The sequence below is a fragment of the Bombus bifarius genome, unplaced genomic scaffold (genome assembly GCF_011952205.1).
Source record: "Bombus bifarius isolate JDL3187 unplaced genomic scaffold, Bbif_JDL3187 scf7180000008519, whole genome shotgun sequence".
Classification (NCBI taxonomy): domain Eukaryota; kingdom Metazoa; phylum Arthropoda; class Insecta; order Hymenoptera; family Apidae; genus Bombus; species Bombus bifarius.
In genome coordinates, this window is record NW_022884703.1 from 84,361 (window position 1) to 107,203 (window position 22,843).

The following is a 22,843-nucleotide window of genomic DNA, read 5'->3' on the forward strand; positions in this document are numbered from 1 at the left end:
ACCCATAGGGAACACACCATACACTGTGCCACTACACGCGCCCTCCTTCGAAGGGAAGTCCATCATGGACAGGTGGTCACGAATCATGGTCACCCTGTCCGGTGTCGGCTTCCCTCATACACTCTGTCAAACAATTAGGAGAAGGTAGGTGGGCATTAGCTACTTCACTTGAAAAACGTATATTTCAAGACAAAGCGGCGTGGAACTTTTTTAAAAATAACGGTTGCATGGGTTGTACGATACCGCCAAATCTATATAGAACTTTCACTTGTGATATGTACGTAGAGATAGTCTTAAATTTTTATGTTACGGCAAACGTACATATGAGAAAATCTTGAGTGAAAGTAAGATACATGTGTATGATTTTAATATAATAATAAACATGGCTGTAATAACAAAGTACAAGAAATAACTTGTATGTAATAAAAAACTAAGCTACACAATAAAATAACGAAATGTTTGTTAGAAAACACAGGATTTTATTTGTTTAACTTTCGTTTCTGAGATGTTTATCATTTTTGATAGAATGATAAATCGAGTCACAAAACGCACCCGTTTAGTATCTTTACGATTCTATTTCAGCACGAGTTAGTTAATGGTGCGTACACTGCGCAAAAAACTAACGCCAGTGTATCAAGAAGAATAAAAGACCTATGGAAACATTACGAAAAGAGAAAATAGATACATAGATGCGTCGTTCAAATAGTTCATAAGGATGATACGCAATACTACCGAGTACTAATACTACCGAGAACAAGCGACTGTATCGATACACGAGAACTAATACAACCAAGAACATTTGTTCGAATGTTACCCGATGAAAGGAAAATGTTAAAAATGCTAAAATTCGAATGAATCGTTATACTATACGTCCCGTAGAATCAGAAACGCACAATTTTTTAAGTCAAATGTGATAAGAGGTTATAAAAAAATGTAAATGAAGTTGACAATATTCCGGAAGACGAATTGAAATTTTCTGACTTGAAATAATCGTAATTTCGAAATGAGTGCATGAAATACAAAAATTCGAACGCTGTCTTATAAAAGGGTATCTTATAAAGGATATATTATTGTTAATTAATAACAATGAAACACGATAAATTAAAGTAAGGTTAATTATTAAAAGTTACGATGCAAATATTCCATGATGTATGTTTCTTATTTTATAACTTACTTCTAAATCAAGATGGAATGCATCGCATATGGAGAATTGTTATTATATTTCATCTTTCTCTTCTTCAGATGATAGTTTTGCAACGAAATCAGCGTTAACGATAAAATACGTATGTAAAGTATGTATATGATACAATCGTTTACGCGCAGCGTGTATTTTTTAGGCTTCAAACGATTCTGTTGATTTAAATTGCAAACGTTTACCGCCGATGCACTCTAGTGTTTTTCGTGAGTGATCCCGCTGCGATAATATGTCTGTCATCGTTGTTTTTAACCGGAGGACAAAGAATGACATATGATCGCAGCAGCATCGAACGAGAAAAAGACGCTTGAGTGCATCGGCGGTAACCGTTTGCAATTTAAACTAACAGAATCGTCTGAAGTGTAAAAAATGCACGCTGCACGTTAGCGATTGATACAATCGCTATGCGATACGTATACATCGCGTGCTTTATTGCTAACGCCGATTGAATTGGAAAACTATCATCTGAAGAAGTGAGGGATGAAATATAACAACGATTCCTCATATGCGATGATTCATTACATTCCAGTTTGATTCAAAAGCAAGTTATAGTATAATAACAAACATATTTCATGGAATATTAGCATTGTAATACCTCCTTTTAATTTGTAACGATTTATTCTTATTGGTTAACAATATGAACAATATGTTTTTACATATTACATAAGTATCGACATTTTTTTATAAAATAGAATTGGAAGTTTTGTATCCCACGCATTCATTCCGAAATTATGATCATTTAAAGTCAGAAAGGTGCAACTCGTCTACCGAACTACGACCAACTTCATCTACGTTTTTTATAACTTCCTCACGACATACGAGTTAAAAAGTTATGCGTTACTGATTCTGTACGACCATAGAATAATGCCTCATTCGAATTTTATGTGCCGAGAGATACACAAAATTGGCACCTTTTTAACATGCTCATTTCTTAAATTTTTTAGCAAAGCATTTTTCTCAAAACACGAAAATAAATATAGAATATACAATTAAATTATAAATATATTTATATATAAATATAATATAATAAATATAAATTATAAATTATAAATTATGAATATACAATTAAATAAATAGCTTCAAACTTTTAATACTAGAAGAAGGTAATAATCTTAAATAGCTTTAAGATTATAAGAGGCAAACTATGTATTAGATATTCCGAGAACTTCTTTCTTTTACAACAACGCACCTTTATACAAACATGGAACCTAATCTGTCGAACGTTGTAATATTTATCTTGATAGAACAAAATGGATCATACGTAATTCGATAAAATAATATGAAACGGAAAATATTGTGCGTCCATTATTTCCTTATAAAACGGAAGAAACTTTTCGGACGACCTAATATGTATTTAGTTATATCAATCGAGAATTTATTAAAATGACGGTTAGATATCTGTATCTATACAACGTGATGAACAACGTGATTTGATCACTTGAATACAATCACCGCAAATTAAGAATATTTCAATCGTTTCTTCGTTATTATAACGATTTCTGATTACAAATCTCTTCTTGAAAGGTCGCAAGAATACTGAATGATGTTTTGTACTGTTATTAGTAGTAGATACGAAACATTTCAATGTTTATGAAGAATATACGAGATCATACCAATTTAATATACACAGTAACACCATGTTTATGTATTTCAATGAAGGTAATTAATTTATTAAATATTTTAAATTATTAAAAAATTTCAAATTTTTTTTCCTATACTCAAAATCAACTGAGATGCTCAAGGTGATCAATTTAGGTTGGGGTTGCTGGTATGTAGCTCGGAAAAGATTAGGTATACGGGTTTTCGCAAGCTATACGAGGAACATATTTAAAGGAAAATGGAAGCCAAGCTATTCCCGTATTCGGGCAGAAGTCCCACTTCAGACAGAATATAATTTCTCTTTATTGGATATAGTATATCGTTTCCCTAGTGGATAAAAGCGCGGAGATAAAGCCAAAATTCTTTTGATATCGAGATACATCGTAGAGAAAAAGAAAGGTGCAGGACAAAGGGGTATGTCCTTGGTGAAACGCTTCCTCACCCTTGTCTCGCGCAAGCTGTATTAGCCGGCGGCATCTTGATATCATCCGAGGAACTTGCCAACTCCTTTATACAGACATTTATTTCCTGGCGTATCTGTTACGACCAAGTGGCAGTCTCGCAGATTGTACTACTTTGCTTTGCCCCAACCTACGTACCTCGCTCCAACCGCTCCATTTCGCCTTCCAAAGAACTTGAACGACCGAAGGAAAACATAATCGTGAGTCATTCGTTACTGCTACGCGATCCAGTAATTACTTTGTAGATAAAACTTCATATAAGTTATAATTCTTTTACATCGCAACTCGTTTGCACAGGAATTCGACAAAATGTATTGCTCCAACATTATGTCCATTCAACAATTAATTAATGTATTCTTTTAACTAAAGTAAAGACTAACTAATTAACTAGAAATTAAAATTGAATTTTTTATCAAAGAAATTATCATAGCGATAAAGTAGGATGAAAACAATAATGACAGGCAATATAAATTTCTTTTTTAATTAACGAATTCCTTTCTTGGCCTGTAAATTATGCGCAAGGAAACTTCTTTTTGCAAAACAAGTTAACGGGCTTCTACATTTATGTAACCAGTTGTAGAAAATGACGTCTAAGTTTATGAAAAAGATCTTCAATAATATAAAACATTTCCAATTTCGCTATATGTTCCTTTATATAATCTGAAATATTTTTTTCCTTTAGCTTATATATAGAAAATTATTAAATACTTGTAACTTGCAAGTATGTATAGTAAAAACTTCATATAACAGATAAAGCGATATTTTAGTTATAGAAGAGATAATTAATCAAATCTCTGTAACGAAAGATATTTTAACATAACACTACCTATGTCGAAATCTTAAATAATGACACGTAGAGACAAAACACTCTTTTCTCAATTTGGTCAAGAGAGAGAGGCGGAAATGTGTTACATTATAGATACTACTTGTCTCGATCATCCATGAAAAACATTAACCACAACGCTGGCATACAATAAAAGTCATCAAGGGCTGGTAGAATATATTACAATTTTCAAGACAGAAATTTATGACCTGTCTGACCAGCCCGCCCAGCAATCATCGACAAGAATACAGCCTGTCCAGCACGCTCCGGTTCCTTTCGAACAACGACCAAGATCCAGAAGAAATTAGCACCATGTACTATTCTGGAAGATACCGTCAAGGTAGAAGGGCCTGAGAAAGAAATAAATCAAATTCTGTCGTGCGTCAATGTCGATTCTAAAAGATGTTAATCAATATTGTTCATAAAACGTCTTTGGATTTTATGTAAAACATGACTTGCTTACATCGATGTTTCAATACAAACGAATCGACAAAGAATTACATTGTATCATATAAAAGACGAAGCGATTTATAAATCTACTATTGAATAACACTAATCTAAGTAAATTAAGAGAAGATATTTTATAATACCATGATTGTAATTCACTTTTACTAAAAATTCAGAGTTACCTTTGAGTTAATAAGCAAACGGTAGTTAAAAATAAATACATACATAGCTCAACAGTAAATATAGAACAACGATTGTCAAAACAATATACATATAAACATCAGATAAATAATTAAAACATTTTACTAAAATACCTATTACTTATATAGAATAAAACTACCTAACAATTAATTATATTATTTTTTTTTTTGCAACGAAATATTAGTAGTTAATTATGAATTGAATATCTCGTACATTCTTTGTAAGGATACTTTAATCACTTTTTTGACTAATTATAAGTAAGTGCATTAAGTAAATTTAAGTCGTGTAAAATTTTAATTTGTTATATAAAACACATGGAAAATATTTGAAAAAGGTGAGCTTTTAACAAATCAAGAATGGATGAAAATAGATAAAACTAATAAGTTATTAAAGATTGAAATACACAATTAATAACTATTATTTAATATAAATATAAACATCAAATTTTATTTTAACTGAATTTTATAATCGTGAATAATTTTGTTTAGTTTTCCTAATTTCAAATTTATTTTACTGCATTGAAAATGGCATTGTTAGTATTCCGGTTGAGATGAATTTCCGGAGTAGGCAAAGTTTGGACGATCTTTTCCACCAGGTGACAAAGTTGGGAAAGAAATTAGTAACGTTATTCAGCTGGCACAGCACAGAAGGGTACAAAAAGAGAAGTAAATCTTATTGTGCCAGTATACTGAGATCATTAGTCATGACCTTTGTCCGAATGAATGCAAAGATTAGTTGGTAGGCGTTGGTGTAGGCGGGTTGGTGAAGTCCCTTGACACGACCGAGCACCTGGAGAATCCTCTTCCCTAGAATTTATGTAGAATCGGTGATGAACGGTGAGCGGAAAAGTGGAAAACTGGAAATACCAAGGAAGAGATCCGTGGCGCCCCACTGTGGTCTACTAATGAGAACCTTCCTGGGACATTCGTCTTTTATCCTAGACACGTTGACACGTTTCAGCCCCTTAGTGAAAACTGGCCAAGCATCTGTCAGACGGTCACTGCTTATTCGTTTCCGAAGCGGTTCATTTATATTTTATACCATGATAGTCCGCATACCGCGCCACGATTATACACCTGCCATTCGAGTAAATTTATGTCTACTAAATTATCTCATTTCAATTACGCTTATTGTTATGTTCTATTTATATGTATACGACAAAATGTTTTATTAGGGCTACGAAAAGAATGCAATAAATATACTAGTATCGTCTGGAAATTCTCTACATTTATTACAGGCACAGATACAAGTACACTGCAAATTTATTTTTATACCTACTTTGCAAATTTCTTTATACGAATAATTGTAGGCAATAATTTGTAATAAACCGTTAAATGCTTGAGGAGATAAACACAAATCTATATTAGCGTATTAATAACATTTTCGTCAATATCTTATCGGCCGTTCAACTTGTTCGTTCATAAAAATGCTCTCTCGTCGCTGGATTAAGTTATGAGAAAGTCGAGCTGCTTTCCTAAAGTAGCTGAGCATATCTGGCGACACGATCAATGTGTGCGTCGTGTAAAAGGTGGAAGAAACATGTACCACTGTCATTTTATATCATTCAACTTGTTCAACCTACATGAGAACGTAAAATAAATTGACGCGACTCGTACAATACAACAAAACGACGATATGTAATGCGATCGTATCATAAACTGTGAGGTGTCGAGCGATCAAGTCTACGCTAATACGTCTCTCGCTCGATCGAAGGGTATGTACATACGAAATTACGCAATTAAATACCTATGCAAATACTGTGCTGTCAAAGTATTTTTCAAATGTCAAGATAATTTTCTCGAACTATTCAATGTTAATACATATCGTTAATGTAAATACATTTACGTATATGTAGCTATATTTACATATATGTATTTATAATATAGATAGATACATATTTTAATGATTGTAATATTTATCTCAGCTAACGCTATCGAATTAAAATTAAGCAATTATGGATATAACACTTTTTATATTAATCGGACAAATATTCTAGCTACATAATTCTTTTCAACTTTATCAAAGGAACAATTTCAAATATAAAATTTTAGATTATTAATTAAAAAATTAGATTATTATTGAACCAAAATGTATCCATCTGATGAGTTTCAAACATAATAACCTTGAAATATCTTTTAAACAATCAACGTTTCTATTCTTGTCCGCGACTCAGACCGCGTACAACTGGAAGCAGGTGATATTTCTTTCTACTCAATTTTTGATATTATAATACCTCTGCATAACCTACATTTTTAGCCTTATTACTGACAGGAATTAATACGTATTGGTTTGCTGAATTTCCGAATTCGGATAAACCGACGTAAAAACATTCTTGTTTCTGTAGCTCAAGCCTGAGAAGTTCGTAATCTCTTATTAGTAAGTCGCTCAAGGCGATATTACATAGCTTTTTTAACTCGAGCCGCTGAAGTGCTTACATCGTTTCTTCACACACGATCCTTCCGTTCTTCTTCTGCCTCGCTAGGCCTGACAACATTTTTACCTTGAGGCAGAGGTGTTTCGGAATGACTGAAATTTTCTTTTAAACATTTTATTTACGAAACAAAATTAAGAATCAATTCTGATTAGGTACATAACGAAATAATTATGAATTAAATAATCTATACTGTCTATACGTATGATATATGTACATTAATATTATAAAAAATGTAGTATGTATCCCAAAAACCAATTTGCACGGCAACGTTGTTTTCTTTTTCTCAAATACTGCAGGAAAATTGTCTTTTAATCTATCTATTATACTGATTGACATTTGGATGCTTCGTATCTATTCTCCAGAATTTTTCTTCGTGCTTCAAGATTCAATATCGTTAACCGTAGAAATTAAATGGTATTTGCATGGTATTTGAGAGATATTTGGGGGACTCAGTGGAAAACAGGCAGCGACCGTTTTATAATTTTAGCGAAGAACAAGTTGAAGGAAAAATTATTTTCACGGGAAATACGGTATGAAATCGTAATTATCTTAACCGGGACTGGAATAACATGGTAAATGACAGCTGCTGTCAAGATCTGTCGCGTATCTCCAAAGCTAAAGAGCCGAGTGTCATGGTACCATTACGTATTTGTTTCTTCTCAGCGTGAAAAAAGTATAATATGATTTTGTTCGGTGAAACGTGCATGCTATTATATTAGAAGATTGACGGATATACACCACATTGCAGGAACGAATTAATGATACAAAAGACGAAAATTTACACATATGTGGTATGTGGCTGTTTTCCACTGAGCGCATCATTTCTAGAAAGTTACCATTTACCGCAATTGTGTAGTGGTGGAAATCGAGCTGCGTTATTCCAACTTACGTTGCATTTATACTCACTGCTTGGTTCCCTAAAGAGTGAGGGTAATAATATATAATATTACCATTATATAATATTGTCCATCTGATGGAAATGTACTTTCCAACGGTGAGAGGATCGTCCAAATCGGTTAAGCAGTTTCTGAGATTACCTCGGATACGTACGATTACCTCTTCTCTCTTTATAACATTAGTATAGATAATGAATTTAAGTATTAGTCTAAAACCACCTAATCATTCGAGTATTTTGAAAAACGTAACTAATAACATAATGATTAGTAAATCACAGTAATTTATGTATATCGAATACTTATTATGGCACTACGTGCATATTCGAAAATATCGTTTATTAAAAGAGATATATTTAAAAAGAAACTGAAGAAATATATTTAAAAATATATTTAGGAGCGTATATAAAAAGTTACTGTTAGGTATACTTTCAGAAAATTTAATAGCATATCATGAGAATGCCGTAGAAATGGCAGAAATCCGATATCGAAAAACTATGGGTTTCATATTTTCATAAAACTGACATCAAATAATAGTAAGGTGGGGGTAACAAGGTAAGCAACCTGATATTCCATTACATTCCGTTTCCTATAGGTTGTACTTACAGAAAGCCGTAACGACGCGACGGGAGTCTATGCATGAAACCGAACACTTCTTGGCATCAAGAATGCCACTCTATATTCGGTACTACTAACAATAAGATGTATATACGTCGAAAATAAAACTGTTCAGCCGAATACACAAAACGAAGATTCGTTCGAAAGGGAAACAACTTTCCTCTGAAACGTATTTACAAAATGTACAATAAGGTAATTATTATTCTCTTTCTTAAATACATACAGTACATATTTTTGGTATAATTAAAATGTATTTCATCTTATATGTATATTTGTATGTTGCTGTATGTTACTTGCACAGTGATTTTTAGACATATACATATGGATTCAAACATCGCTTGTCAAAGATTTCAGTCAACGGACTTTTACGAGCTACGTGGAAAAGTGTAGATAACATCATAACGATGGATTGAGTAAAGTTGTTGCGTTACTTCATTATTTATTTCATTACGCCACCTTCCAGTCCAAGAAGCTATAATCATCGAAATGTGGATTTTTATCGTTGATCCGACTAGAGAAAAAGAAAGTGAACAACGATTGATTACTGCATTTAGTTAACCATGCAAATTGACGATGTCCCTATCTACCGTGTTATTACCGCCAATTCCAATAGTTTCTTTTGTATCGCAATTATGGTATACTGACTAGTTTCATCGAAATTAATCGGAGCTTGCCTCAAAGATTGCAATTGGTTCCGGCAGTTTTATACGAACTGGTTTGCTCTCTAGAAACTTGCGCAAGAACGTAAAATTACCTACATACCCATTTTATAATATGTCCTTGACCACACCTGTATTCATACAGCTAAAGGCCTGCGCTATCGACAAAAAATGTAGTACATCTGTTGCACTCGTGAACAAATAAAAAAGATCATGCATAAAATTATTATTATGTACCTTAGTTTGTCTGCACTTAGATATCTAGTATATTTTTGTAATATACGCAAATATTAACATTTTTAAATCTTTTGTAACTATATCTCATGAAGGAAAACTTGCTGCAAGCTACACTTATTTACTTGTACTGTTTTTTGACAACTATAAACAAAGTTCGTTACACTCTTTAGTGTAACTTTCTAGACCAGTCATTCGTGTATTGCTTCATATTATCTAGTTGAGTCAAATTCTAAGAAAATTCCAATATTTATCAATTGTTTCAAGATAGTATCTAATTGTATAAAAGACATTCGCTTTTTATGTTGAAATATCCTATAAAATATGAAAGTTTTGCAACACAAAGTTAGTAGATTTTTGTAATAGATTAATGTGATTTATGCTTTAGTAAATTATCGAATTTGTTCTGCTTATAAATGCTTTGATCTTATTTTTGACCAATTTCGAAAATACGTCTGTATCATTTCCATAATCAATAGATTGCACGAAAAGATGCACTAATAATACTTAGTAATTAAGGAATACTAGTATGTAATTAAGGTTTATTTTCGCGATTGTTGCCAATCATCTTCATCGTCAGATACACTTTCGTTAGTTGTAAACAAAAGTTTATATGCATATATACTACGACATAATTGTACGAGTAAAACCAATATATACGTATAGAAAATTATAATCTAAATGACGGTCCATAGATAACTGTTTAATCTTTTAACAATAACAGTTGGGAAACGAAAAAATTACAATGCTTTTTCCACATATGTAACATGATCCAAATATGTACGTGCAAGTAAACGACGTGAGCAACACAATTAAAAATTATCGCAACGATGACAAAAAGAATCAGGAAATTGGACGGACGTATATGTAGACGTGCGGCTGTGATCGAACGTCGATAGATGAAAAGCGCGTACCGAGACCTTAACTGGTAGAACGTACACGAATCGGTACACGCGTCAGGACGCGACAACGTAGTTAACTACTTCCAGGAATGGTTTCTCGCTCGGTCTCGACACGCACTCAACGACCATATCGAAGTTCCATCTGTGGCTACCGTGCCACGCCGACGGACGTTTCGCCGATCGGCAATCTCTGCCGGATTATTATGCCTGTCCATCGGCTATGATCACCGCGAACACGCCGGTATGCCGACCTCATTAGCTGCTTCGAGTCCGGCTTAAGCCAATGAATAATGGGCCTCGACACAGTGCCGCTGTCATGCTTGCTCATATCTTTCTCGAAGGATTTATTGTCTTCCTTTATTGGCCGTTCGCTAAGCACGCTATATAATCCATGCTGTCAGCCGTTAAATTTTTACCGAGATGTCGCTTTCATTTTCAGAATCCCATATTCTGCTCTACCTAAATGGCCAGCGAAATACATGCACACATTTATTATTACATACATAATACGAATTATTACGTACACAGTTGTTCACAAAATTTGGTGTATACACGCGTAAAATACGTATTTATAAACCACGACGTGACAGCATATAATAAATAACATACAAAATATTTTCATGAAAAAGTACAAATATCTCCTTATGATTTTTTTATAATGTTTATTTTGATTGTAGAAATTAGTTATAGGAATTAAAGTAAAGTATAGGAAGTAAAGTAAAGTAAATTAAAGTACTGCAGATCGCAGTCAGAAAGTGTTTCTACAGAGTGTAACTCTTTTAAAAAATAGCGAATCTTTTAATCTAATGAATCTATATTAATAATCGATGACAGAAATAAAGACTGAAAAATAAATTTTAATATGTTAATTATAATCGTTTATAAGTATTAGATACATACAGAGAGTCTATAGACTTTGATCGAATTGAACAAATTGGCTTGTTTTTACGATAGTACAATCATTCAAGCATTCGTTTCGTGATTGATCTACTGTTGTTTCTTTCGAATGCAACTCAGCATTACATTTGCGATATTATATTGGAATTCTACGTTATTTCAACAGCAACGTTTCTTGCAATACTTGTATAACAGATGTGATCATGAACTCGTATGCTTATAGTATATATTACATATTCTGAATCGATAGCAAAGTCATTTGAGATTATACTAGATTACAATTCTCATTAACCTCGAACCACATAAATCATAGATTAGATTATTCAGTTTAAGCTGTACGTATTGCAGTTAATCGGATGGTTGATTTGTTTAGAATCTCTTCGCAACAATAATACCTATATATAAAATTAATGATATTCATAACGCAACCAAAATGTTGATTGCTCAAATATCATTCAACTAAATATGAAACATTTAAAATAGCTATAAGTGAAAAGAAAATCGAAATAAGGATAACAAAAAATGAATACCATTCATATGCAAATTACATGTCGATATATCAATATAATATAGGTACTCGATTTAAATTCTTCGATTCAATGAAAAACGGTAGATATATCTATCTATATAAAATAAAGTACGAAATTATAATGAAATATTATTGTTGAGGATTATTAAGAAGCACGAATTTTTGAGTATTATTAAAAATTTCAATTTCAAATTGCCATTTTACCAATCGAAAAGTCATAAAGTTGCAATAGTTATAGCATCGAGATATAAAGTAAGGACATAGAAAGCAGCACTAAAAAAACAAAACATTAACAGTACGACATAACAATATGTTACACTATATCTAATGAGATTATTTATATTATTTATTTGCCAGATTATACTTTAATCATTCGCAATTTGTTGTTAAATTATCTTAGTTAGTTGAAATATCATTTTGCCTTAGAAACTCGTAAATTTTACTGAATTGAACTTATGTAATAAATAACAATTGCTGAGAATTTTTCATCGCTAGTTGCGTGTTTCATATCGGTAAACTGGTGCACGATGCTATTACTGCACTTTTTCGCGTAGCTGTAATATCGTATAACACATTCACAGAAGGTTTATTGCATTCTTCCAACAGTCGCGATCTTATTGCACGTCACCAATTGTCAAGAAAGGTATACCGGTTACGATGATCACGGTCATGCCGGTATTCCGGCCTCATTAGCTGTTCGGAACCTGGCTTAAGCCAATGAATAATGGGCTTCGTCCCAATGCTGCCGCCGCTGCTGCTCGTATTTTTCTGCGCGGACTTATTGCGCTAACCCGCCAAGTCACGATTATTTATACTGCCGGTTCAAGAACAGCTTTCTTGCTTTTTGTCAGCGAAATAGGTAGCATACATCAAGGCCCAGGAAGCCTTAGATTCTCGTAACGCATCGTGTTTAAGGGAAACTGCTCGTTGCGGTGGATGATGGAGCCACGAACAAACTTTTTTATTTTTAATACGGAATCCCGTTATTCTCCAAATCTATCAATACGATTGCCCTTTATGATATTCCATCGCGATTATGTTTACATCGTGTAGAGTAACTGATAAAAAACATTAAAAAATTTTGAAGAATCGAATAGCACTCGGTGCGATATTTTATGTAAATGTTTATTTGATAAATGATATTTTATTTTCACTTTTCTATTTTAATACACTCGTATATTATGCAGTGTATAAAAGCTTACACGATTGTTTGACTCAGAGAATAAATGGTGTCTTAAAAATGAGTGTAACAAATTTTTTGAATCATTATCTAGAAAAATGATAAATGCGTGGGCTATTAATATAACTGTAATGGAGTATATCAGGCACGAAAGAGTTATTTTATTCATGGTACATGAATCCTAGAAAATACATTAATCATTAATAGCTTCCAAAGAAAACTTGAAGCGTCCCATTTCCAGATTTGCTATTCAAGTTATCCACATTTTGAAATTATTAATAATCAAATATGCAATTCGCATAACTACAAATGCTCGTTAATAGTTCGCGTATAGTAGTTGAGCATCAATCTACGACGAAAGGTAATATTATTTATGAATAGCTATACATGATAGATGAGGTAGGTTCCGACAGACATATAACGGACGTAAAGTATTGAGTAGTTCGTTTCATGGAATAGAGGATGTGAATTTTTCTTAGGCATTGATAAACGTCCGTGTAACATCTGTGAATTATGTTTTCACGGGTAGTCTGTTACGGTCTTTCCTTAATACTTTAGGAATGTGCGTTCGAAACACATAAATCGCACTCCGATGTGCTTGAAAGTACATTAGCAAATAAACGTTCTCACGATATTTCTCGGAAGAGGAATCTAGGTCTAGACTCTAAACGATAGATCAGGAACGTTCTGAATTATATCTCACTGTTTAACGCATTACTCAACCTTACGATAATCAATTTTAGACGTTTCACTGGAATAGCTGTGTTAATATTAATTACAGACGTCGATGAAATTTCAAATAGTATATTTCAGTATGTATGTTAGTATGTATACGTATACAGTATGTATAAAATAGTATGTATATTTCAATTACGTTTAAAATCGGACATCGTTTGCAAGATATTGCGAAACAATATTAATAGCATACATCGTTGTGTACATTGCATTACGAAGCAAAGCATCGCGTAACACACACAGAATATTATTTAGACAGCATTTTGTCAACGTTGGCTATCTCACAGAGAACTATTGATTTCATACTTTCAGCGGTCCTTCATCATTTGAAGAGTTTAATGGCAGTCGTGAATAAGCCAAAGAGTCTCTTACCACTTCGATGAACAGACATGGCAGTCCCGAGAAATTACTTCTTTCACATTTCATTTCGTGCTCGTTCTTCTGGGTGATGTCCAAGATACCGCCCACGCTACGTCTATAAGAGCCGGCTGATATATCGCCTCGTTAATGTTTCGCTTCATCAGATGTTATGACTGAACATCCTTTACCCTGCCACTGGGTGGTCATTTCTGACTGCTCTTATTGCGAAACCCACTGTTATAAATTATAGGGAATGTCGGTCCCGCGTTCGTAAGTCGCGCGTTTCGTCTTTCTGGGTGCATAAACAGACAGCGTCCCTTCATGGTGCTGCGATCGAAGATTAATTTGCATCCTCGTAACGGCTTCATATCGATTTCGATCGTTGTTTCGGAGAGATAAATTGCACGACGGTTGTTTTCTATTTTTCTCCCGTGCATCGATACTCGTAATCTGTCTCCGATAATACATCTAGGAAAAATGACGCCGTGAAAAATTGATGCAAATTATAGTCTGTGCCGCTCGCGTTAATCTGTTATCGATAAAAAGCACGATCGATGGCTTCGCATTTAAGTGGCAAAGATAAAATATCGGCAAATACGTCGTTTTTATAAAATATTACGTACTGACGTCATGTGGAAAACGACCAAGCGCAACATTTAATTTTTAGATATAAATAGAAGGATCTCAAGTTTCGTAGTTAGCATAGAATTTAAAAACGCTATTTACGAGTCGAAGGTAAGAGAAGCGTTTACGTGTGTGTAGATACATTGAAGCGCGTTCGAAGCGAGACGTCAGCGTGACAAAACGTTAAACGGTTAATTTATTCAAAAGGCATCTTAATGAGAAAATTAATCACTGTCAAATTCAACTGGCTACATCGCTATTTATAGTCTACATGATTGCATGACATTTTTCGCAATTTAAATATCAAACGATTCAGCAGCATACACAAAGTGCAAAGCTACTTTTACATACAATAGGCAAACCTATGACGTTATATCATAAAAATCAATGTTTATATCACGATTGTACGTTGAAAAAGTATAAATCCCTCGCTTGCCAAAGATTAAAAATTGTTATAGAAAAATTTTAAATATTCCACTTTCCATGCGCTTGTTACATTCGCTTAATTTCTGATGCAGACAAAAATAAGAAAATATGTAGGTATACCTATAATAAATGCGACTTGTTAAAAAAAATTGCATTTATACTGAAACATTACGTGATAAATGTTATTTCGTGTCTTGAGCTATCATCCTTTCCATCCAATTTCCTATTCATTCCCTGAACTTGACAGTCAATCTATGCGTATTACGAAGGGTTCGTCGTAGACGATGTATTCGAGGGTGAATGCCTTTCCGTGCGCGAATGCACGATATATATAAGAAAATGTCTGTATGCACATACACATTTACGTGCACGAAAAATAGCGTGGGCCACGATCTCTGTAAAAGCGTCGCCGTTTAGATAATAACGCGCATTTTATCTCCCTCATAAAACCTAATTTATAGCCGCATCCAAGTCTATAGGCGTGTACGAACGGCCGTCGGGAATAGGAAGAGCTCTGACAGAGACAGTGCCGTAATTCTCAAGGTAGCAACTCCACAAACTTTACTTCATCAGAAACAATATCGTCGCTCTTAGAATTTTTCATGCCGTAATTTTACATTGTTTTTACCGCGAACTGAATTTTCGACTATACGCTACAACGAAAAACCTTTACAATTTATAATACATTGGTAAAAAAATTTTTCTTTCTTATACGTTTCAACATATTCCAATTTCATAATTTTTATCGGCAGTATAAATAAAAGGTATGAATAATAAAAGGTATAATAATAACCAAAGTATATCAGGATACTTGATTAGATTAAAAAGTGTCATCAATATTTTAAAACTTTATTCAACGTTATATTGAGATGAAACGTTGATTAAATTATCGCTTGCTTAAATTATTCAAAGGAAAAACTTGCGGTTCTTGAGAAACTTGTAGCAGGATTCGTTAGTTACGGCACTGGAGGGGTTGCATCAGAGCGAAGGTTGCTGAAAGTGAATAGGCCGGTAATATTATATCGGTGTTGAAACGTCTCCCTTCGGCATTTAGGTGACGAAAAATATGAGCGTCACGCGTGTGTGTGCCCGCGCGCGCGCTTTCGCGACGGCTGAATGCAGTTACCGACGATAAACTGCATACGTGTTTACCGTATAATCTCCGACGGACGGCTATAAATCCGTGATTTACTCTCATTACTGGGCCTTTGAGTGTTACGACTTGTGCTTACGATACACAACCGTCCGGATAGTTTAATTTATTCATTTAGGTCCGCGCTTTTCTGTCGTGCCATGTTCCACTTTACTGGTCGTACAAAAGTTGTCCGACGACACACGCGTGACAATAATGAGACGTATCGTTGCTCCGTCCGAAACACCTTACTAATTGAACGTCAGATTTTATGAATTCACCCAATCGAAGTGTCATCTTAATAGAAACATGTAGCAATTATAAAACAAAAACAGAAAGAACCGTTTGAACGGCATCTAATAGCTCGTAACACGTCTCACAATAATCTGTTATGTTGAAACAATAGGTATTATTGGTTGAAGCATCGATAGAAAAGTATAACGACACTTGTGGTTTTATGCGGAAACCGCTAGAAATTTGAAAAAAAAACAAACACCATTTTTGCGAATTTGTTAAAAAACTGTTTTCTCTTGAGTTACAATGATTTCGAAATATGCTATAAAGCTCAACATTTTCAACAGCTTCTTCCTATACATATAAGTTTCAAGTTATATGCAAAATATAACTATAAGATTGGTAGTACGTAATGTTAATCCGGCTGCGCACCGCGTCGTGAGACAGCCAGCCAACATTGTTTATATTAATAAAGATAAGGGGATTCGCAAGGCCTCATGGAGCCGGATTAATATTACTACATACTAACTGCTAAGGCCGAGCAGCGAGATATTTTTACGTATAACTCCGAAGTTAAAGCCAACTGCCATTATATGTATAGGAAAAAATTGTACAAAATGTTGAGCTTTACGACATATTTTAAAATCATACAAAGCAAGATTTTCGACAAATTCACCAAAATGGTTACTTTTCTCCAATTTTCTGCGGTTTCCGTGCAATAATACTAGCGTCGTTACGTTCCTCTATTGATGCTCCAACGAATGACACTCTTTTCACGAGGATCCATCGACTTCCATAAAGTGAAACGTATTCAATATTTAATATTTAAATTTAATTACTTTTGAATTTATCGTCCGTGCCTCGCGATCAGAAATTCCTTTAAAAGTGTGCCTGGTCACGCGGATATGAATTCTAGTGTCTGTACGGAAAACTAGAAACAAGCATGCGGTTAAAGAACTGGGAACGTTGAAATAATTGAAACCGCATTCATGAGATACTCTGTAGGTAGGTTTGTCCCTGTCGAGAAATCAATGCAAATACAACGAATTTCATGGCACCACGTGTCAAGAGTAACGAGTGTAGAGTGCGGACGCGCTGGACGAGTATAAGCGTAGAAGAGGAACGTTAGGGTGAAAGCAATGTTGGAAGGATTGCAGGAGAAGAGGGTATAAGGTAACATACATCACGTTCCCAGTTTATGGTCCGATACGCTCCTAGGAATTGGCACCCGTGCTGAGCTTTCCCGCAAATGTAAGGAACGTAGGGGTACGAAGCAACGAGATACGAGGCGTTATGGCTCTTCCTGGCTCGTAACCTCTGGTCATAAAGCTACTGCACGCTAAAATATTGTCCGCCGCCACGTCTCCACGCCTACGCGTCTATCCGTCGATCTATCTTAATGCTATTATCGTAATTTATTAGTGGAGTTCCCGGAGAATGAATCGATCCATCGTAGCCGCCCCAAAAACGGATCACGGATAATCTAAGACGATCACGCTCATAATGAGACTATTAAATAAAAGCGATACCAACTCAAATTAGTTCACATCCGTTTAAGTGTACTATTCGAATATCGTATTTTTGTAAGGAAGGATGGTTATTATCAACCACGTAGAATGCAATACAGAACCACATGAAATATAATACAAAAACAAATAACGTATTTTCATTATCTCTAATTATAGAATCTTCTCCCGGTCGTTTTAGTCACCTTAGTTACGCAATTTATCACTTATCGATTAATTAATAAATACACGAGATCAAATTAATATTTAAGATTCAAAATGCTTAAGCAGAACGGGGATCTATAATAAGCCAACATTTAGCAAAGTAGTATACGAAGATCTATATATAGAATTAATAAAACTGTTAACTTAATAGAACTCATTAATAACTGTTACTAGCTGTTTTTATAAAACGAAATATCCGTCTTGGCAACTTAAACTATGGAAGAAAGATGTTCATCAAATATATCCACAAGGACAAAAAACGGAGACTGCGCAAAAGACATTTAAATAATGTAGTGTTTCGTATTTCGAAGAAAATATAAGTAAGAATGACAACTTTGTGGAAGAAACATTGTGCCAATTGAAGTCCTCATTCTCACACTCAGGATTTATAATCAACCGTACAAATTTAGTGATGGTATTATTTGATCTCTGCATTGTCGCTAACAATCTGCGTCGTAATAAATCACTTCCTCGACATTGATTGAAAGCTTAATTGCACAAAAGACTGGCAAGTCTTAAAATTTTTAAACGATCCAATTATCGAACTATTCATCTTGTTCAAATGCATTTAGTTTTACAATTTATAATTTCAAATTATAAATAATATTACAAAAATATTTTTACTGGCGCAATTAATCAGAAATGAACAAACAGTATTTTTTAAATATTTTCAAAATGGATAGGCGATTTTTAGACGGTTTGAAGAAATATATATATATATATATCACAACAATTGTTCAAGGCGTACACCAAAGCAAGACTGCGATTTAAGGTGATGCGCATCCGCGAGCGTACTTACACGCATTCATAGACACGCTTACACACGTACGATATTATTATCTCGTGATTCATAGCGCGCATTCATAAATGTTCCCAAGCTGTATAACGGCACGGTACACAGCGGTATGTATCGATTAACGTCGCTTCCCGACGGGATTTACAGCCGGTGACTAAATTATTTAAAGTCTTCATTTGTAGCGCGACGGATGGACGGACACGACCTGGCGACCACGTATCCAGTTCTTCTTCGGGCGACCTGGTACAATCGCTGACAAAAGTTCATTATATCTTCGACCTCGACCAAAGCCCCGTTGATGCACGTATATACAATGGTATGTCATAAAGCGGACGTTCACTTTTCTCTTTCTCCGCGTTAAATCGAATGTGTAACACAGTTTTCGTGATAAGGCGGTCGATCGTGACATGAAAGTTTTAACACGCTCGATAGTTGGTATTTCTTATATTAAAACCTGGTTTCTAGCGACATTATTTGTAATGATCTTATGATATCGCTATCGGCACAACACAAAATATTAATTCTACTATAGGTATAAGTGCTTATCTCCTTGATGATATTTTCATCCTTCACGGTCATGATAATATACACTAGGAAATATATCACTAAGTTAGAATCATTCGAATTACTTCTACTTACATTTACAAGAATTTAACTTGATCGTATCTTCTTGTAGTTTTCAGTTCGCTTCGTTTCGGTTCGGAATTACTGTTGTTGCATTTTCAAGACGTAAGCGTCTTACACGAAGGTGATAGTCCACGGTAGGAGATGAAACAATAGAAAATAAACCACGGAATGTATGAACTATTGTAATATAGTAAATTATTACAAAAAATTTGTTGAATATTTGATCGTGAACGAAAAAAATGTGTTCAATTTCTGGTTGTCGGTGAACTTTTGCACGTGAGTATACGCAAGAAAGATTGCCGGATTGTGTGGCGTGCCGCGGCTGCCACCGTCCGCGCCACGAACGTCCAAATGCTCCAGAGAAGAAGAAAGGGAAACAGAGAAGTAGGAGAGAAACCGATCGGTCAAGAAAGAAATAAAGACGAAAAGCTAAATAGAAAAGGAAGAAGAGAGAAGAGAAGAGAAGGGAAAAGAAGGGAGAAGAAGGGAACAGAAGGGACGAGAAGAGAAGAGAAGAGAAGACAAGGGAAGAGAACAGTGTTGCAGGCGTCCATGGAAGGCACGTCGTGCAGAACGTCGGCGAACTCGTGTGTGTTCCGTGTTCCGAATGCACGGAACAAGCGCTGCTTGTCCGCGGCCACCTGAGTTATGATCGCTCTGTGCCCACCCTGGCTGCTCGGCTGGCTGCTTGGCTGCCTACCTCCTTGCTTCCCTAACTGCCCTCTTCTTCTTCACCCTTCTACTTTCACAGCGGCCATCTTGACTCCAGGAACCGGTTAGTTCCTCCGACTTGGTATATTCCACACGGTGAGTTTTACGGACACACATAAACACCGAATGAACAGTGTTCGGCGACATCAGCGACTGTAGCGCCCTCGGAAGTCCATCCGAGTCTACTCGACGTTAATGGCTCGTGTGGCGCGAGTTCCTTTGTACTGTTTAATAACGTCGTTATATTACCAAGCACGGTCGTCCGGCAGAATTGATTTTTAAATCCACTTGTTTCAAAGTACCGCCCCGATTCGCTTGCCTTTGTCGATGCTTTGAAACATCGATGCACAGATGCGTTAGTTGTCGATAGTTGTTCTCCATGCTCGTTTGAAGGATCAAAGCGCGACCGCGATTATCGTTGCGTTGAGCTGGGGAAATTTTAAAGATATTACAAAAGAAGAAAAACCACGGATTGTTTCTCGCGAAACGCGTGAACCGGGAGATAACACGCTTTAATATTCACCTTCGTGCACGTCTCGATAGCTGTGTAAGATTTATCTTTCATTAGTAAGTCATTTGCATTGAATAGACACGTTATGGGTTAACGGGTGTCTCGTTAATTGTTTGTTCCTGTTCCTTGTCTAACTGCTGACGCCGATACTGGCGTGGCCTGACGCTTTGACAAGGTACACCGTAGATATTACAGCGGTTTGTAGTATAGCATATCAAATTGCGGTATGCGAAAAGGTGTAAGAGAGCCAACCGCAGCCCACGGCAACGAGGCGTGGTCGCCGCAATTACCTCGATAGAGTTACAAGACTTGTTTTATGCTCTCGCACAAATTTATTAGCCCCATTCGCGTCAGTTTAATTACGAATAAGATCCGCTGTGATTCTTTCTCTTTTTCCTCCTTCTCTTTTTCCTAGAGGAAACGTACAGACGTTACAGCTACCTCTTCATGAGGATCGGGAACTTCATTCGGGACCAGTGCATCTATACGTGCTACTACACGTTCGAAAATCCTAATGAATTATACTTACACAGAAGCGCGCTTGATATCAATCGCGTTCATTTTATACTAGACGCATTCCTTGAAACTCCTGCGGTAATTAGTTTTACCGCTAAACGCTTAGCGGAACCCGAGAGGCTGCTAACTGCTTTCCACCTACGCAACACCGCTTCGCTTCTTCCCTTCTCTACACCTATTTTCCCTCTTTCTTTCTCTTTGCTCTTTCCGTCCTCATCATCGTTATTCCGCTCGCTTTTTCTCCCTTTACTCCCTTGAATCTAGATACCGCCTCGTCGACTCTCTCGCTTCGCCGCTAACAGTGAGCAATTAAGCGGAGCAAAGCCAAGGAATATGTATTATGAAATTAATTATATCGTGATATTGGAGTCGCGAGCTGGCGTGCAAGGTGTAGATAAGCATTTAAATTGACACATTCCTGATGTATCTTAGGCTGTGCGGATATCGCATTTACGATAAACATTGATTTTATTACTGCTTCGACTGTATACTGCAGCAGCAGCTTTTACAACCACACATGCAGATAAGCATTTTATATTTTGTACTTGCTAAGTTAATTATTTTGAGTTCCATGCACGATTCTTTTTAATATTTTTAATATCTTTCACCTGCGTTTGCATATTATTTACAAATTACACGTCGACACTTTCTCCTAATTCCTGTTACCGTAAGTATTAGTAAAAAAAAAGTAATATTGAAAATATTGCGTCGCAAAGTTAGATCAAGATACATTTTCATAAATATCGTTATCGCTAAAAAATTATACTTTCTATGCAAATAAGTCGTGGAAAAAATATTGGAAATGACGCGTGTCCTGTTTGTACTCGTAAACGGAGATTCGTTAAAGGAAAGAAGAAACAGCGAAGAATGTCAGTAAGCGTGGCGCTCGACATCGAATCGCAGCCCCTCCACAAACGTGGAAGACAAATCGGCCCCGGTGGGTGCAAACGTCGTAATTATCGGAGGCGGTAATCTCTCGACGTGGAAGTGGAGGATGAGGAGAAGGAAGAAGAAGAGGCGCTCAGTGAAAACTGCGTGACAGAGTGGCTCGGCCTGTTCACCCTTGGCGTCCTCCGAGTTGGCGTACCCTTTTGCCCGGAGTGTCGGCCATACATTACCGCCGTTAGAGCCCGCCAGCACTATATTATTCCCTGACACGGCGTGGCGTGGCGTGGCGTAGTATGGTGCGGTGTGGTATGGCATGGCGTACTGTAAAACGACGCGGCGTGAGCAGAAGAGAAACGGAGAAAGTGAAAGAGAGAAGTTCGGGAAGGGGAAGGAGAGAAAGAGGGGGAGAGAGAGAGAGAGAGAGAGAGAGAAAGAGAGAAAGATAGAAGCGGAAGAAGGAGGCGCAAAGAGGACAGGGATA

General features: G+C 35.7%; 1 long non-coding RNA gene across 1 annotated transcript; it reads left to right on the forward strand.

Moving 5' to 3' along the window:
• The first annotated feature begins 19,067 nt into the window (after positions 1-19,067).
• LOC117213197 lies at positions 19,068-21,977 on the forward strand. Its single transcript, XR_004488602.1, has 3 exons — positions 19,068-19,216; positions 19,292-19,425; positions 19,793-21,977. It is a non-coding gene; the product is annotated as an uncharacterized LOC117213197 (long non-coding RNA).
• The last annotated feature ends 866 nt before the right edge of the window (positions 21,978-22,843 follow it).